Source organism: Rutidosis leptorrhynchoides, chromosome 2, assembly GCF_046630445.1.
Source record: "Rutidosis leptorrhynchoides isolate AG116_Rl617_1_P2 chromosome 2, CSIRO_AGI_Rlap_v1, whole genome shotgun sequence".
Taxonomy (NCBI): domain Eukaryota; kingdom Viridiplantae; phylum Streptophyta; class Magnoliopsida; order Asterales; family Asteraceae; genus Rutidosis; species Rutidosis leptorrhynchoides.
Genome location: NC_092334.1, coordinates 373,192,913 through 373,211,213, shown reverse-complemented (window position 1 = coordinate 373,211,213; position 18,301 = coordinate 373,192,913). Strand labels below are relative to the sequence as shown.

Sequence of the window (18,301 nt, the reverse complement as noted above, 5' to 3'; positions counted from 1 at the left end):
AATTGGTTTGTGCTCCTTGTAACGTTTTACTAGCGTAATAAATAGGTTGAAATCGTTTTTCAATCCTTTGTCCTAAAACGGCTCCCTTTGCAAAATCACTTGCATCGCACATGAGTTCAAATGGTAGATTCCAATTTGGAGTTATCATGATCGGCGCATTAGTGAGTTTTTCTTTAAGAATATTAAAAGATTTGATGCATTCATCTGAAAAGATGAATGAAGCATCTTTTTCTAGGAGTTTATTCATAGGAGTGGCAATTTTAGAAAAATCTTTTATGAAACGTCTGTAAAAACTGGCATGCCCTAGAAAGCTCCTAACTCCTCTAACATTGGTGGGATGTGGAAGTTTAGTAATTACATCTACTTTAGCTCTATCCACTTCAATTCCTTCCTTTGAAATTTTATGACCAAGAACGATACCTTCTTTAACCATGAAATGGCATTTCTCCCAATTAAGTACTAGATTTGATTGTTCGCATCTAATAAGCATTCGTTCAAGATTAACTAGACATGATTCAAATGTATCACCGAAGACTGAAAAGTCATCCATGAAAACTTCCATGCATTCTTCTATCATGTCGTGAAAAATTGCCACCATGCACCTTTGAAAGGTTGCAGGGGCGTTACAAAGTCCAAATGGCATGCGTTTGTAAGCAAAAGTACCATAAGGGCACGTAAAGGTGGTTTTCTCTTGGTCTTTAGGTGCGATTGGAATTTGAAAGTATCCGGAGAAACCGTCAAGAAAACAATAGTAACTGTTCCAAGCTAACCTTTCCAACATTTTATCAATGAAAGGTAAGGGAAAGTGATCTTTTCTGGTGGCGTCATTTAATTTTCTATAATCAATACAGACACACCATCCTGTTACAGTCCTAGTAGGAATAAGCTCATCTTTTTCATTTGTGATGACAGTCATGCCACCCTTCTTAGGTACACATTGAACTGGGCTTACCCATGGACTATCAGAGATTGGATAAATTAAACCTGCATCGAGCAGTTTAATTATTTCTTTCTTAACAACATCTTGCATATTTGGATTTAGTCTTCGTTGGCGTTGCACATAGGTTTTATGACCTTCTTCCATAAGGATTTTATGTGTGCAATACGAAGGACTTATGCCTTTAATGTCATGAATTTTCCATGCAATAGCTTGTTTATGAGCTTCATTTTTCATTTTTTGTAAGAGAAGACGATATTATTACAGGTAATTCAGATTCACAATGTAAATAAGCGTATTTTAAATAGTTTGGAAGTGGCTTTAACTCTAATATCATTGGTTCTTCTATCGATGATTTATATCGATATCTATCTTCCTCTTTTAGCATTTGAAGTTCTTCTTTTGTTGGTTCGTATTCATTAGCCATGAGTACGGCTAACATTTCAGCTTCATCAATTGGTTCAATTCCTTCTCCTAAAGAACATTCTCCTGTTCCTTGTAATTCTGGAAATTCTTGTAACAATTCTGCATGTGAATCTATAGTTTGAATATAATAACATGTATCATCTGCAGATTGTGGTTGTTGCATGGCTCTATCAACAGAAAAGGGAACACTCTTGTCCTCTATACTTAAGGTCAGTTTCTTACCAAACACGTCTATTATTGCTTTAGCCGTGTTTAAGAATGGTCTTCCTAATATGAGAGGAACTCGAGAATCTTCTTCCATGTCCAGAATAACAAAATCTACTAGGAATACTAAAGTACCAACTTTAACTAGCATGTTCTCCATTATCCCTCTAGAATATTTTACTAATCGATCGGCTAGTTGTATGCTTATTCGTGTTGGTTTCAATTCTCCAAGGTCTAGTTTAGCGTATAATGAATACGGCATTAAATTTATACTAGCACCTAAGTCTGCCAATGCTTCTATTGAACTAAGACTGCCCAGAAAACATGAAATTGTGAAACTTTCTGGATCTGATAATTTTTCTGGTAGCTTATTCAACAGCACTGCAGAACAATTAGCATTCATTGTAACAGCCGAGAGTTCTTCCATTTTCTTTCTATTTGTGATTAGATCTTTTAGGAATTTAGTATATCTTGGCATTCCTGAAATCACATCAATGAAAGGAAGGTTGACATTTATTTGTTTAAACATATCCAAAAATTTGGATTGTTCGGCTTCAAGTCTTTCTTTTCTCATTTTACTCGGGTAAGGAAGCGGTGGTTGGTATGGTTTAACATAAGGCTTTGCCTTAACTGTGTTATCTTCATTAACCTTTTCAACTACCAGTTCTGTTCCCTTATCTTGCTCAGGCTGTGGTGCTTGTGTAGTAGGAATAGCGTCATCAGAAATTACAGGCATTTCAGGTGGTTTAAGTTTAATACCACTTCTTGTGGTAATGGCTTTAGCTGTTTCATTCCGGGGTTTAGCATTTGTATCGCTTGGTAGACTCCCCGGTTTTCTTTCACCTATCAACCTTGCTAGGTTGCTCACTTCTTGTTCCAGATTTTGGATAGAAGCTTGTTGATTTCTAAATGCTTGAGCATTTTGTTCATTAGTTTGTTTCTGAGATGTGAAAAAAGATTCAACTAGCTTCGACATCATATCTTCTAAATTTGGCTTTTTATCATCTGTTTGTGGTGGTTTATTTGGAAAAATAGGTCTTTGCTGGTTGTAAGTATTATTGGATACTTATTGATTTCAAGGACCTTGTTGGTTGTTGTATGGAACATTTCGGTTATAATTCTAATTGTAGTTTGGTCTTGGCGGTTGATAATTATTTTGATAATTATTTCCAGGCCTTTGGTTTATATATGAAACATTCTCTCTTTGTTCCATTATTTGTTCAATACTGAGACAATCTTTTGTCAAATGTGGTCCTCCATACTACTCACAACTAATTTGTATTGCGTGAATATCTTTAGTCATCTTTTCCATTCGTCTCTCGAAAGCATCTAACTTTGCGGAAATGGAATCAAAGTCATGGCTAGAATCGGCTCTAGCCGCTTTAGATGATCTAACGATGTCTTTTTCTTGATGTCACTCATGTGAGTGGGAGGCGGTGTTATCAATAATTTTGTAAGCTTCAGTTGCGGTTTTCTTCATAATGGAACCACCAGCTGCTATGTCGATATCTTTTCGTGTAGTAATGTCGCATCCTTGGTAGAATATTTGTACTATTTGATAAGTGTCTAAACCGTGTTGAGGACATCCTCTCAACAACTTTCCGAATCTTGTCCACGCTTCATATAAAGTTTCATTTGGCTTTTGTGTAAACGTAACAATTTCTCCTTGAAGTCTCACGGCTTTAGATGCCGGAAAGAATCTTTTAAGAAATATCTCAACTAAAACATCTCATGTATCAATCGCCCCTTCAGGTAACGATTCTAACCAATCTTTGGCTTCTCCCTTTAAAGTCCAGGGAAATAACATGAGATAGATCTGTTCATCCTCAACTTCTCTGATTTTGAATAGAGTACAGATTCTATTAAAGGTACGAAGATGTTCGCTTGGATCTTCTTTCGGCGCACCACTAAATTGGCACTGATTAGTTACCATGTGTAGGATTTGTCCCTTGATTTCATAATCTGGCGAATTAATGTCTGGTTGAGTAATTGCATGACCTTGGCCAGTGCGTGTAGCCCTCATTCGATCTTCCATACTTAGAGGTTCCTGATTTTCCATGATTGAGTTTGTTGAATCTGAATCACTAGAGGTTTCTGATTTAATGGTTTTTCCTCGACAATCTCTGGTTGTATGATTTGTGGTTCAGGAGGAATAATTAGTGGTTCAGGATCTTTGAATTGTCCTTGAATATCCTCCGGGTTCTCAATTGTGAGGTTGGGTTCAAAAAATGGATTATCAGAAATTTGAATTGGAGTACTTGGTCGACTAGATGACGATTCTAAAGAAAAATCAACGGCGATAATATTGGCTAGATGTCTTGATCGAGTTACAGGTGGTGAACTTATGAAAGGTGGTGAACGTTTTGCTCGGTGCATTCACTGAATATCCTATTAGTTATAAAAATAAAAAAAATTATATAAGTTATCAAATTAATAGACTTTTCTGATGTTGATCACGTTTCGAATAGCCAATAGATGCAGCAGGTAGCCAGGACCTTTTAAATCGGAAGGCCACAACTCGCCACTAACAAATCCAACTATTACTACGAACCAGAAAATTTTGGATGTCTATCAATTTAACCGCTTAAAATAATTTTTTCGTCGAAATTTTGAAGATAAAATCTATGTCCTAAAAACTAGAGCATCGAGAAACAAGAGGAAGAAAAAGAGTGCGTCGAAAAACGTCGAAAAATAAAAGGTCAAAAAATAATAATAAGAAAGTAAAGCGTCGAAACTTAAAAGTCTAAAAAATAAAAATTAAAAATTGCGTCTAAAGGTATTAAAGCTTAAAGGGAATTCTAATATCAAAACGGCAATAACTTAATTAGGCATTAAAATCTTATTTAAAATTAAAGCGATAAGCGACGTCGTAAAATTCTAAAGCGTCTAAATCTTAATCTAAAGAAACAGCACTTAAGGGATTTTACGGAAAGCCTAAAAATCTAGAAATATAAAGTAACTACGGAAAAATACTAGTTACGAACGATAAATATAAACTACGTACTAAATAATAAAAAGATACAAAAATGATAAAATTACAAATTTTATAAAAATATTATTTTTATATTATTTTATAAAAGTATTAATTTTATATATTTAATAATAATTAAATAACTTAATATTACAAAATAAAACTAAAACTAAAACTAAATATTAATTAAATAAATCAAAACCTTATTAGGTTAAAAATAATAATTAAATTATTAAAACCCTAATCAGCAATTAATGTGTACAAGGTTGCAGTTGTCAGACAGCTCCGCGAGTGCGGATGTTTGCTGCCCAAAAATCTCCGCGAGTGCGGAGTTACGCAGGTTCAAATAGAGTGCAGACTCAAATTCGCAGGTTCAGTTTTTAATATATTTTTTTTTTTACTTTTTTACTTGATTTTTAACTTTTTAATTTATAGAAAATATAATATATCTTAACTAAAACTAAAAAAAAAATTTACATATTAGTTTTTATAACTCTTAATAAAAAAATTGAACTTTTTAAATTAAACACTTAAAAATATAGATATATATATATATATATATTTTTTTTTATGTTTTTATATTTTAAAACATATATAAAATATATTTTTACAAAAATAGATTAAAACTTAACAAAAATCTCTTTTTTATATATATATATATATATAGCGTTTCGCTTCTATGTTGATGAAGTTCCCCGGCAGCGGCGCCAAAAATACTTGATGTGTGCGAGTTGTAGTACGAAATAGATTATATTTTACTACGAAATACTATTAAATATGATAAAATTTTACATAAGTTATTTATTTATTTATTTGTTGATGAACGACCCGACTTTTTCGACTTACTTTTGTGCCTTGTATTTTAGCGAAACTGCGTATTTGTGCGTATTGTGTTACTTTATTACTCCGGAACCTTGGCACACGTGTTTTATATTCATATTCACCCTAAAACATGCCTTGGTGTATGTGGAATGCTTAACTTGTCAATTGGATGCTTTATAACCGTTAGTGTTACTTGCCGTTACGAATAAACCGCGGACTGCGCGCACGTTTGACTTTTGTCGGAACCGGAACTTTTAGACTGCGAAATATTAATTATTATTTTATAATAATAATTACTTGGGCCTTTGGATGCTTAATTCTATTTATTTAATTACTAAAGCCCAATAGTTAGTCTTGTTGGACTTTCTACCTTGTTGGGCTCAAGCCCACCCTACTCTAGCTAGTGACCCAACTAATTAGCCCAAGTATTATTACTAGTGACCCATAATAATAAATAAATAAATTAATTATTTAATTAGTGAGTCATACTAGCATAATAGATAAGGTTTATCTAATTGTCACATGGGATTCTAGCATTAGTACACACTTTAGACAACCATTATCCATAAAGCAAAGTGGTGTCCCCCTCCCCCTCCCTCAAAAATCACGGCTAAAGGCCCTTGCCACCTCATCAATCCAAGTGAAATTCTTGCTTATAAATACTAGCCATTTACCTCTCACTTGTTCATTTGGTTTTCACACACAATTGTTCTTTCTTTCTTTCCTTTCTAGTAATACTTGTAAGTTTTCTTTTCCTTCTTCTTTTCCTTTCAATTTCGTGGTCATCATCATCATAATATGAAGATCAAAGTTCCTTTTAGCTTTGATCTTAGTTATATCTTGTTGATTCAAGCATGAATCTTTCAAGAACATGGAAGATTCAAGCTTTCTAGCTTGAATCTTCATATCTTTTCTAGATCTACTTCTTTTATACTTTAATCTTTCTATTTTGTGATAAAGATTCAAACTTTTGTTTGTAATCTTCATGCATCTTCAAGATCCAAGCTTTATGCTTCAAGATCTTCAAGAACAATTAAGATGCAAGCTTTCTAGCTTGAATCTTCATATCTTTTTGTTAGATCTAAGTTCTTTTTGCTTTGATCATGTTGTTTTGTTAAAAAGATTCAAACTTGTGTTTGTTATCTTCATATATCTTAAAGATCCAAGCTTTATGCTTCAAGATCTTCAAGAACATCAAAGGTTCAAGCTTTCTAGCTTTGCAACCTTGTAACTTGTGTGAATAGGATCCAAGCTCTCTAGCTTAGGGTTCCATCACCTCTTTTGACTTGGATTGTGCTTATACTTGTTGAAATGATGTAAAGTTTGTGGCTTTAGTTGTTATTGTGAATTGAAATTGTGTTAAGACTAAGGATAGGATGTAACCTTGGTTCATCATCCATCTAAGACTCATGAATGAGTTGTGTTCTTACTTGGTCTTAACATATTGTGTATTGATGGTGAATCTTGGTCAAAAGTGATGCTAAACCATCAATGAGTTATACACTTGAAGCTACAAGCATCAAGGATGAGAACCGTGATGAGCATCAAGCACCAAGAACCCCACCGGAGCACTTGTCCACTGATTTTCATATCTGATCAGACCACCTGGGCTACTGGAAAGTTGATTTTCAGTTAGTTCGGTTCGAGTAGATGATTTTCCGTGTTTAGGCCTCGTCTTAATCCGAGTTACGGTTTAGGATTTATGGCCCTCCGAGAGTAACTACACCCTATTAACGTTGTGTTGAAATTTCTGACCTACTCGCACTTAAACCGTCGCCACGGTCAAACGAAGACGAATTACGTAGAGGTCGTAGCAGCTGACTATGCGTCTTTTCAATTTACGTAGAGGTCGTAGCAGCTGAACGAAGTCAGCCTATTGTTTCGATCTCTATTCTTGTCGAACTTACTTAGCTTTTATGATGATGAATGATGATGATGATGACACTTAAACAAACTTGCACTATTAGAATTTATAAAGACAACCTACTGACCTAGTAACCTTTGATTTAGGTTGACGACCTTTCAGACCGACTTACTACTTGCGTACTTTCATTACCGACTTTACCGCTTTTATCACTGTGAGTTATAGCATCCCTTTTTACTTTAACTATTTTGGGACTGAGAATACATGCGCTTTTACGTTTTACATACTAGGCACGAGTACTTAAACTTTATATGTGTGTGGGTTATACAACGGCATAAACATTCCCCTTAGCATGGTAACGTTTAGTCATTGGTTTTTGAACCGGTGAACGCGAATCTTAGATATGGATACATAGGGTTTGACATCCCAACTCGGGCTAGTCGCGCTAGCATTTAACGGGTGTTTAATACTTCGTGAACATACGCACTCGCCAAGTATACTTTCAGGGGGTTATAAACGTTAAGTCTAGTTACCGGGTGCCCACGGTTATACATATACTTTTCATACTGTTTGATATGCTGTTTGCAGCACTGAAATCTCGTGGCCTATCTTACGTTACTATTACAACTTAAACTATAGCTCACCAACACTCGTGTTGACTTTTTAAGCGTGTATCTCTCAGGTGCCTAGAGGTTTATTGCTTCCGCTGTTAGACTTGATGTCATGCTGTTAGACTTGTTGTCATGCTGTTATTGAATTGCTGTTAAGGACCTGCTGTGTTAGATATTCGCTGCATAACTTAGAGATGTCTCAATCATGAAACTTTTATTTTGCATTCGCAACTTATGTTATTTGAATAATGGCTTTGTAATGACCTCTGTGTCACGTTATCTTTTATAAACACTATGTTTTAATGAATGCAAACTGGAACAGCATGTAGTATTCAACCGTGTAAAGATCCTGTTGTAGACGAATCGTACACGATGGTTTTGTACGGGGCGTCACATTTGGTATCAGAGCATTGGTTGTAGGGAATTAGGTTGCATTAGTGAGTCTAGACAGACCCGAGTAGGATTCACTAATAGGACTAATCTACAACTTGCTAGTTTACTTGTTTATGCGAGACTTACTGCATGCTACTGCTTACTTTTACTGCTATGTGATCTTACTGCATACTATTGCTTATCTTCACTGCCATGCGAACTTGTTGTATGCTTACTTCCGCTATTGCATGATTACTATCTGCTTTCACATGTTATTTCTGTTTAGCACTATTGTTATTGCCATGCTAGGTTGCTATAGTGCCTAATACATGCTTGCTTATGACTTACTGATATGGAAAAGTTATTTTCCTTGTTCAGATGTGGGATATTCCACCTGTCATCATTTTGGGGAGCGACTCAGACTCCTCAGACACTTCACCTTCCACTGTTGCCGATCCTCCGATCCCGTCGGCGACACCCACCAGTGACCCCGGCGCTTCATCCTCCGGAACCAGCAGCCGTACGCCTGCCCCAGTGGTTACCTCAGACGGAGCCCAGGCCCCCCCTGAGATTCCAGCTCTACTTGCCCCAGGACCCTCGGAGCCACAACCCCGCTCCGGTGGTGTTGTGATTCCCGGGGAATACGGGGACGTCTCGTTCCGTAATGAGCATAACCATTGGTGTCGACGCCTTCCTGATGGACGTGTCATACCGATCCCACCTTTCAGATACCGGATCATGACTACCGGTCGCCGATCGCCGCCACCCCCTGCTGATTCATCATCCGACGACTCATCCACAGACGACACTAGTGACGATGACTCCGACGAGGAGGACCCTGATGATGCACCTGTGCAGCCACCCTCCACCCCGCCGAAGAAGCGGTACCGTTTCGATGGCACCGTTATTCCGGGGATCAACGGAAGACGAGCATTGATAATGCTAAAAACGAACATATATTTCATAGCATTATTCTTCAAGAAAGACAAGCTTTTAGTTGCAATTGTTCTAATTTTAAGTAATTATCGTTTAAATAATAAAAGGTGAAGACAAAAGACAGATTCGACGAATTGAAGACGCAAACGACCAAAAAGCTCAAAAGTACAAAATACAATCAAAGAGGTTCCAATTATTGATAAGAAACGTCTCGAAATTACAAGAGTACAAGATTCAAAACGCAAAGTACAAGATATTAAATTATACGCAAGGACGTTCGAAAATCCGGAACCGGGACATGAGTCAACTCTCAACGCTCGACGCAACGGACTAAAAATTACAAGTCAACTATGCACATAAATATAATATAATATTTAAATAATTCTTATAATTATTTAATATATTATATTATTTATAAAACCGTCGGCAGAAGAAAACAACCAAATATGAGCCTCCACAGCTGGCCATGCGATCGCATGGCCTGGAAGGCATAAATCCATGCGATCGCATGAGCCCCAGTTCCAGCCCACATGCCTATAAAAATCGAGCTTCGGTGCACCACAAATCAATCTATCTTTCTCTTTTCTCCATTCATACGATATATTTATATTTATAATTTATATTTTAATTTTAATTTTAATTATAATTCTAATAATAAGGGTATGTTAGCGAATATTGTAAGGGTGTAAGTCAAAATTCTGTCCGTGTAACGCTACGCTATTTTTAATCATTGTAAGTTATGTTCAACCTTTTTACATTAATGTCTCGTAGCTAAGTTATTATTATGCTTATTTAATCCGAAGTAATCATGATGTTGGGCTAATTACTAAAATTGGGTAATTGGGCTTTGTACCATAATTGGGGTTTGGACAAAAGAACGACACTTGTGGAAATTAGACTATGAGCTATTAATGGGCTTTATATTTGTTTAACTAAATGATAGTTTGTTAATGTTAATATAAAGATTTACAATTGGGCGTCCCTATAAATTACCATATACACTCAATCGGACACGATGGGCGGGGTATTTATATGTACGAATAATTGTTCATTTAACCGGACACGGGAATGGATTAATAGCCACTAGAATAATTAAAACAGGGGTGAAATTATGTACAAGGACACTTGGTATAATTGATAACAAAATATTAAAACCTTGGGTTACACTCAGTCGACATCCTGGTGTAATTATTAAACAAAGTATTAAAATCTTGTTACAGTTTAAGTCCCCAATTAGTTGGAATATTTAACTTCGAGTATAAGGATAATTTGACGAGGACACTCGCACTTTATATTTATGACTGATGGACTGTTATGGACAAAAACCAGACGGACATATTAAATAATCCAGGACAAAGGACAATTAACCCATGGGCATAAAACTAAAATCAACACGTCAAACATCATGATTACGGAAGTTTAAATAAGCATAATTCTTTTATTTCATATTTAATTTCCTTTATTTTATATTTAATTGCACTTCTAATTATCGCATTTTTATTGTTATGCACTTTTAATTATCGTACTTTTTAATTATTGCAAGTTTATTTTATCGCACTTTTATTATTCGCAATTTCATTATCGTTATTTACTTTATGCTTTAATTTAAGTCTTGTATTTATTTTTAATATTTTACATTTGGTTTTAACTGCGACTAAAGTTTTAAAATCGACAAACCGGTCATTAAACGGTAAAGACCCCCCTTTATAATAATAATATTACTTATATATATATATTTTTATTTTTATAAAAGTAAACTAATATAGCGTTAAGCTTTGTTTAAAAAGATTCCACGTGGAACGAACCGGACTTACTAAAAACTACACTACTGTACGATTAGGTACACTGCCTATAAGTGTTGTAGCAAGGTTTAAGTATATCCATTCTATAAATAAATAAATATCTTGTGTAAAATTGTATCGTATTTAATAGTATTTTCTGTAAAAATATAAGCTATTTTATATACTACTCTGCTAAAACATCAAGTATTTTTGGCGCCGCTGACGGGGACATCATTCTAGCTTAAAAGCCGGAAGCGCAACGCTAATATAAAAAAAAAAGATTTTTATTTTTAGTACGCTTTTGTAAAAATACGTTTTAAATATTCAAAAATATTAAAAGAAAAACAAAAATATAAATATATTTTTTTAAGAGTTTGGTAAATATTTAAGTTTTATAAAGTTTCTTTATTTCTATTTTTTTTAGTTTGTAAAAATTTAAGTTTTATTTAATTTATAAATATATTTTATATTTTACAGCAAAAAAAAAAAAAATTTCGGCCTGTACTGTAGCAGCCCACTCTGTGGCCCGAAACCCTAGCCCATGCGATCGCATGGCTGGGCAACTGAGGACTCATGCGATCGCATGAGCCCATCTGACACGCCCTACTGAACCTGCCGACAGCATTAATTACGGAATATTATTAATTATTATTAATATTAAACCCTAATTAGGTTTAGTTATTATATTTATTAATTTTAGATATTAATTAATTTGTATTTTTAGTTTAATTAGTTTATTTAAATTGTAAAATTAATAGTTTTATAAAATAAATAATATAAAAATTGTACTTTTATAAAAATTGTACTTTTTACAACTTTTTATATATTTTTATATTTTTTTCATTTTTAATCGTTTTAGCGTAATATTTGTATTTTTAGCTCATATTTAGTTTTAATTCATAAGTTTTTGCCATAATTATTTTTACTTCTAGATTTTTAGGCTTTGCCGTAGAATTCCTTAAGTTTTTTTTTAGACTAAGATTTAAGTGCTTTAGAATTTTGCGACGCCTTTTTACGTTTTAGTTTCTTTTTAAGTTAATTCCATTTGGGATTTACTTTTTCCTGTAAGCTTTAATATTTTTAGACACCTTTTACTATGTATCAATTATCATTCCAATTAGTAATTTCAATTTGCGATTATAATTTTAAGTTAGTTGTAGTAATAAGGTTAGGTTAGTCAAAGTACTTTTAAGTTTTAAAAGTTTCTTTAATTTTTCCGTCACCTTTTATTTTTCAACCATTTTTCTTTTCCGATCTTTTTCGACGAACTCTTTTTCTTTCTTATTTCTCGCTATTCTAGTTTTTAGGACATAGATTTTTATTCTACTTCTTATCTAATTTTCTTAAAATTACGAAAATTTATTTTAAGTGGTTAAATTGATAGACATCAAAATTTTCTGGTTCGTAGTAATAGTTGGATTTGTACGTGGACCGGGTTATTGGAGCCAAACAGTCCTCAATTATATTGAGACCAAACGAATCCTGCCCCTCTGCTGCATCTTTTGGCTATTCGAAACGTGGGCAAAATCAGAAAAGTCTATTGATTGGATAACTTATTATAATTTTTCTTTCCTTTTTAAAACTAATAGGATATTCAGTGAATGCACCGAGCAAGACGTTCACCACCTTTTGTACGTTCACCACCTGTAACTAGATCAAGACATTTAGCAAATATAACCGCCGTTGATTTCTCTTTAGAATCGTCATCCAGTCGACCAAGTACTTCAGTTCAAATTTCCGATAATCCATTTTTTGAACCCGACCTCACAATTGAGAATCCGGAGAATATTCAGGAACGGTTCGTAGATCCTGAACCACTAAACTTTCCCCCGGAACCACCAATCATTCAAACAGAGATTGTTGAGGAACGAACCATTAAATCAGAATCCTCTAGTGATTCCGATTCAACAAATTCAATTATGGAGAATCTGGAACCTTTAAGTATGGAAGACCGAATGAGAGCTAAACGCACTGGCCAAGGTCACGCAATTACTCATCCAGACATTAATGCACCAGATTATGAAATCAAAGGAAAAATTCTACACATGGTGACTAATCAATGCCAATTTAGTGGTACGCCGAAGGAAGATCCAAATGAACATCTACGTACCTTTAATAGGATCTGCACACTATTTAAAATCCGAGAAGTGGAGGATGAACAGATATATCTCATGTTATTTCCCTGGACTTTAAAGGGAGAAGCCAAAGATTGGTTGGAATCGTTACCTGAAGGGGCGATTGATACATGGGACATTTTAGTTGAAAAATTTCTTAAACAATTCTTTCCTGCATCTAAAGCAGTAAGACTTCAAGCAGAAATTGTTACGTTCACACAGAAGCCAAATGAAACTCTATATGAGGCATGGACTAGATATGGAAAGTTGTTAAGAGGATGTCCGCAACATGGTTAAGATACCTGTCAAATAGTACAAATATTCTACCAAGGATGCGACATCACTACAAGGAAAGACATAGATATAGCAGCTGGTGGTTCTATTATGAAGAAAACTGAAACTGATGCTTACAAAATTATTGATAACACTGCTTCCCACTCACATGAGTGGCACCAAGAAAAATATATCATTAGATCATCTAAAGCAGCTAGAGCTGATTCTAGCCATGACTTAGATTCCATTTCCGCAAAGATAGATGCTGTGGAGAGACGAATGGAAAAGATGACTAAAGATATTCACTCAATACGAATTAGTTGTGAGCAGTGTGGAGGACCACATTTGACAAAAGATTGTCTCAGTATTGAATTAACAATGGAACAAAGAGAGAATATTTCATACATAAACCAAAGGCCTGGAAATAATTATCAGAATAATTATCAACCGCCAAGACCGATTTACAATCAAAACCAGAATTATAACCGAAATATTCCATACAACAACCAACAAGGTCCTAGCAATCAACAAGTATCCAATAATAATTACAATCAGCAAAGACCGAATTTTCAAAACAAACTACCACAACAAACCGATGATAAAAAGCTGAATTTAGAAGATATGATGACGAAGCTAGTTGAAACTCAAACGCAGTTTTTCACCTCTCAGAAACAAACCAATGAACAAAATGCTCAAGCATTTAGAAATCAACAAGCTTCTATTCAAAATCTGGAACAAGAAGTAAGTAACCTAGCAAGGTTAATAGGTGAAAGAAAACCGGGAAGTCTACCTAGTGATACAAATGCTAACCCCCGGAATGCAACAGCTAAAGCCATTACCATAAGAAGTGGTACAACACTTAAACCACCGGAAATACCTGTAACTTCTGATGAAACTATTCCTACTCCACAAGAACCACAACCTGATCAAGATAAGGAAAAAGAACCGGTAGTTGAAAAGGTTAATGAAGATAACACAGTTAAGGATAAACCTATGTTAAACCATACCAACCACCACTTCCTTACCCGAGTAAAATGAAGAAAGAGAAACTTGAAGCCGAGCAATCCAAATTTTTGGATATGTTTAAACAGATAAATGTAAATCTTCCTTTCATTGATGTGATTTCAGGAATGCCTAGATATGCTAAATTCTTGAAAGATCTAATCTCAAATAGAAAGAAAATGGAAGAACTCTCGGCTGTTACTATGAATGCTAATTGTTCAGCAGTGCTGTTGAATAAGATACCAGAAAAATTATCTGATCCAGGAAGTTTCACAATTCCATGTTTTCTGGGTAGTCTTAGTTCAATAGAAGCATTGGCAGACTTAGGTGCTAGTATAAATTTAATGCCGTATTCACTATACACTAAACTAGACCTTGGAGAATTGAAACCAACCAGAATAAGCATACAACTAGCCGATAGATCAATAAAATATCCTAGAGGGATAATGGAGAACATGCTAGTTAAAGTTGGTACTTTAGTATTTCCAGTAGATTTTGTTGTTTTGGACATGGAAGAAGATTCTCAAGTTCCTCTCATATTAGGAAGACCATTCTTAAACACGGCTAAAGCAATGATAGACGTGTTCGGTAAGAAACTGACCCTAAGTATAGAGGATGAGAGTGTTACCTTTTCAGTTGATAGAGTAATGCAACAACCACAATCTGCAGATGATACATGTTATTATATTCAAACTATAGATGCACATGCAGAATTATTAGAAGAATTTCCAGAATTACAAGGAACAGGAGAATGTTCTTTAGGAGAAGGTAATGAACCAATTGATGAAGCTGAAATGTTAGCTACACTTATAGCTAATGGATATGAACCAACAACAGAAGAAATTCAAATGCTAAAAGAAGAAGACAAATATCGATACAAATCATCGATAGAAGAACCTCCGAAATTAGAGTTAAAGCCACTTCCAAACCATTTGGAATACGCTTATTTACATGGTGAATCTGAATTACCTGTAATAATATCGTCTTCTCTTACTGAAAATGAGAAATCACAACTCATTTCTGTGTTGAAAGCTCATAAACCAGCCATTGCATGGAAGATTCATGATATTAAAGGAATAAGTCCTTCGTATTGCACACATAAAATCCTTATGGAAGAAGGTCATAAAACGTATGTGCAACGCCAACGAATACTAAATCCTAATATGCAAGATGTAGTTAAGAAAGAGATTATTAAACTGCTAGATGCAGGTCTAATTTATCCAATCTCTGATAGTCCATGGGTAAGCCCAGTTCAATGCGTGCCTAAGAAGGGTGGCATGACTGTCATTACAAATGAGAAAAATGAGCTTATTCCTACTAGAACCGTAACAGGATGGCGTGTGTGTATTGATTATAGAAAATTAAATGACGCCACCAGAAAAGATCACTTTCCCTTACCTTTCATAGATCAAATGTTGGAAAGATTAGCCGGAAATAGTTACTATTGTTTTCTAGATGGATTTTCCGGATATTTTCAAATTCCAATAGCACCCGAAGATCAAGAGAAAACCACGTTCACGTGCCCTTATGGTACTTTTGCTTACAAACGCATGCCATTTGGACTTTGCAACGCCCCTGCAACCTTTCAAAGGTGTATGATGGCGATTTTTCACGACATGATAGAAGAATGCATGGAAGTTTTCATGGATGACTTTTCAGTCTTCGGTGATACATTTGAATCATGTCTAGTTAATCTGGAACGAATGCTTCTTAGATGCGAACAATCAAATCTAGTACTTAATTGGGAGAAATGCCATTTCATGGTTAAAGAAGGCATCGTTCTTGGACATAAAATTTCAAAAGAAGGAATTGAAGTGGATAGAGCTAAAGTAGATGTAATTGCTAAACTTCCACATCCCACCAATGTTAGAGGAATTAGGAGTTTTCTAGGGCATGTCAGTTTTTACCGACGTTTCATAAAAGATTTTTCTAAAATTGCCACTCCTATGAATAAACTCCTAGAAAAGGATGCTCCATTCATCTTTTCAGATGAGTGTATCAAATCTTTTAATATTCTTAAAGAAAAACTCACTAATGCGCCGATCATGATAACACCAAATTAGAATCTACCATTTGAACTAATGTGCGATGCAAGTGATTTTGCAATGGGAGTCGTTTTAGGACAAAGGATTGAAAAACGATTTCAACCTATATATTATGCTAGTAAGACGTTACAAGGAGCACAAACGAACTATACAACTACTGAAAAAGAACTCCTTGCTATTGTCTTTTCTTTTGACAAATTTCGATCATATCTCGTTCTAGCAAAAACGGTGGTCTATACCGACCATTCTGCTCTTAGATACCTATTTTCAAAACAAGATGCTAAACCAAGATTAATCCGTTGGATCTTACTCTTACAAGAGTTTGATATTGAAATCCGAGATAAAAGAGGAGCAGAAAATCTCGCCGCTGATCATCTTTCTCCTCTTGAAAATCCCGAATTAGAAGTTCTAAATGAATCAGCCATACAAGACAACTTTCCTGATGAATATCTATTGAAGATAGATTATAAAGAAATCCCATGGTTTGCAGACTATGCAAATTATTTAGTATGTGGATTCCTTGAAAAAGGATTATCGTACCAAAGACGAAAGAAATTCTTCAGTGATATAAAACACTATTTCTGGGAAGATCCACATCTGTTTAAAAGTTGTCCCGATGGAATAATACGCCGATGTGTATTTGGAGATGAAGCTAGTAAAATATTAAACCATTGTCACACAGGACCAACAGGAGGGCATTATGGGCCTCAACTAACAGCAAGAAAAGTTTATGATGTTGGATTCTATTGGCCTACAATTTACAAAGATGCACACCTTCTTTGCAAATCCTGTGATGCTTGTCAAAGGGCCGGAAAAATAAGTCAACGTGATGAAATGCCACAAAATGTCATCCAAGTATGTGAAGTATTTGACATTTGGGGTATTGACTTTATGGGTCCATTTCCAAAATCTCATAATAATCTATATATACTCGTAGCCATTGATTATGTATCTAAATGGGCGGAAGCACAAGCTCTCCCAACTAATGATGCACGAGTTGTAATCAACTTTTTAAAACGTCTTTTTGCAAGGTTTGGAACACCGAAAGCTTTGATAAGTGATCGGGGTACTCATTTCTGTAATAATCAACTTGAGAAAGTTCTTAAAAGATATGGAGTAACTCATAAAATCTCCACCGCATATCATCCACAAACAAGTGGACAAGTTGAAAATACCAACCGAGCCTTAAAACGTATTCTAGAGAAAACCGTAGGATCAAATCCGAAGGAATGGTCCATTAAATTGGAGGATGCACTCTGGGCTTTTAGAACAGCCTACAAAACTCCGATTGGAACCACACCTTTTAGACTTGTTTATGGAAAAGCATGTCATCTTCCAGTAGAAATTGAACACAAAGCATTTTGGGCTTTGAAAACATGTAATCTTGATTTACATGAAGCTGGACGTCTACGATTAAGTCAACTAAACGAATTAGAAGAATTAAGACATTAAGCATACGAAAATTCGTTAATCTATAAGGAAAGAACGAAGAAATGGCATGATAAAAGAATCAGAAGTTCAAAAGAATTTAAAGAAGGAGACAGAGTTCTTCTTTTCAATTCACGATTCAAGCTATTTCCTGGAAAATTGAAATCAAGATGGTCTGGACCATTCATAGTCAAAAGAGTTTTCCCATACGGAACGATAGAATTAATAAATTCAAATGGGATTGAATTTAAAGTTAATGGTCACAGAGTTAAACATTACATACATGGTCCGATGGAAGTCGACAACGAAGTTAATCACAATTTTGACACCACAGCTAACTAAGTGTGGGGAGAATCAAGTCTTTAAAGGATAATATGTATTTCTGTTAGAGTTAGATTGTCTGTTTTCGTGTAGTTCTCGAAAATGGAACCCGAATGGTCTCTCCCTAGCAGACCCTAAAGAACTAGTCTTCTCCCCCCATTCTGAATTTTTATTTTTTTTAGGTTTTTACGAAA

General features: G+C 34.9%; 1 non-coding gene across 1 annotated transcript; it reads left to right on the top strand.

Annotated features, from left to right (window-relative positions):
- The first annotated feature begins 3,135 nt into the window (after positions 1-3,135).
- LOC139894915 (small nucleolar RNA R71) lies at positions 3,136-3,242 on the top strand. Its single transcript, XR_011775391.1, has one exon. It is a non-coding gene; the product is annotated as a small nucleolar RNA R71 (small nucleolar RNA).
- The last annotated feature ends 15,059 nt before the right edge of the window (positions 3,243-18,301 follow it).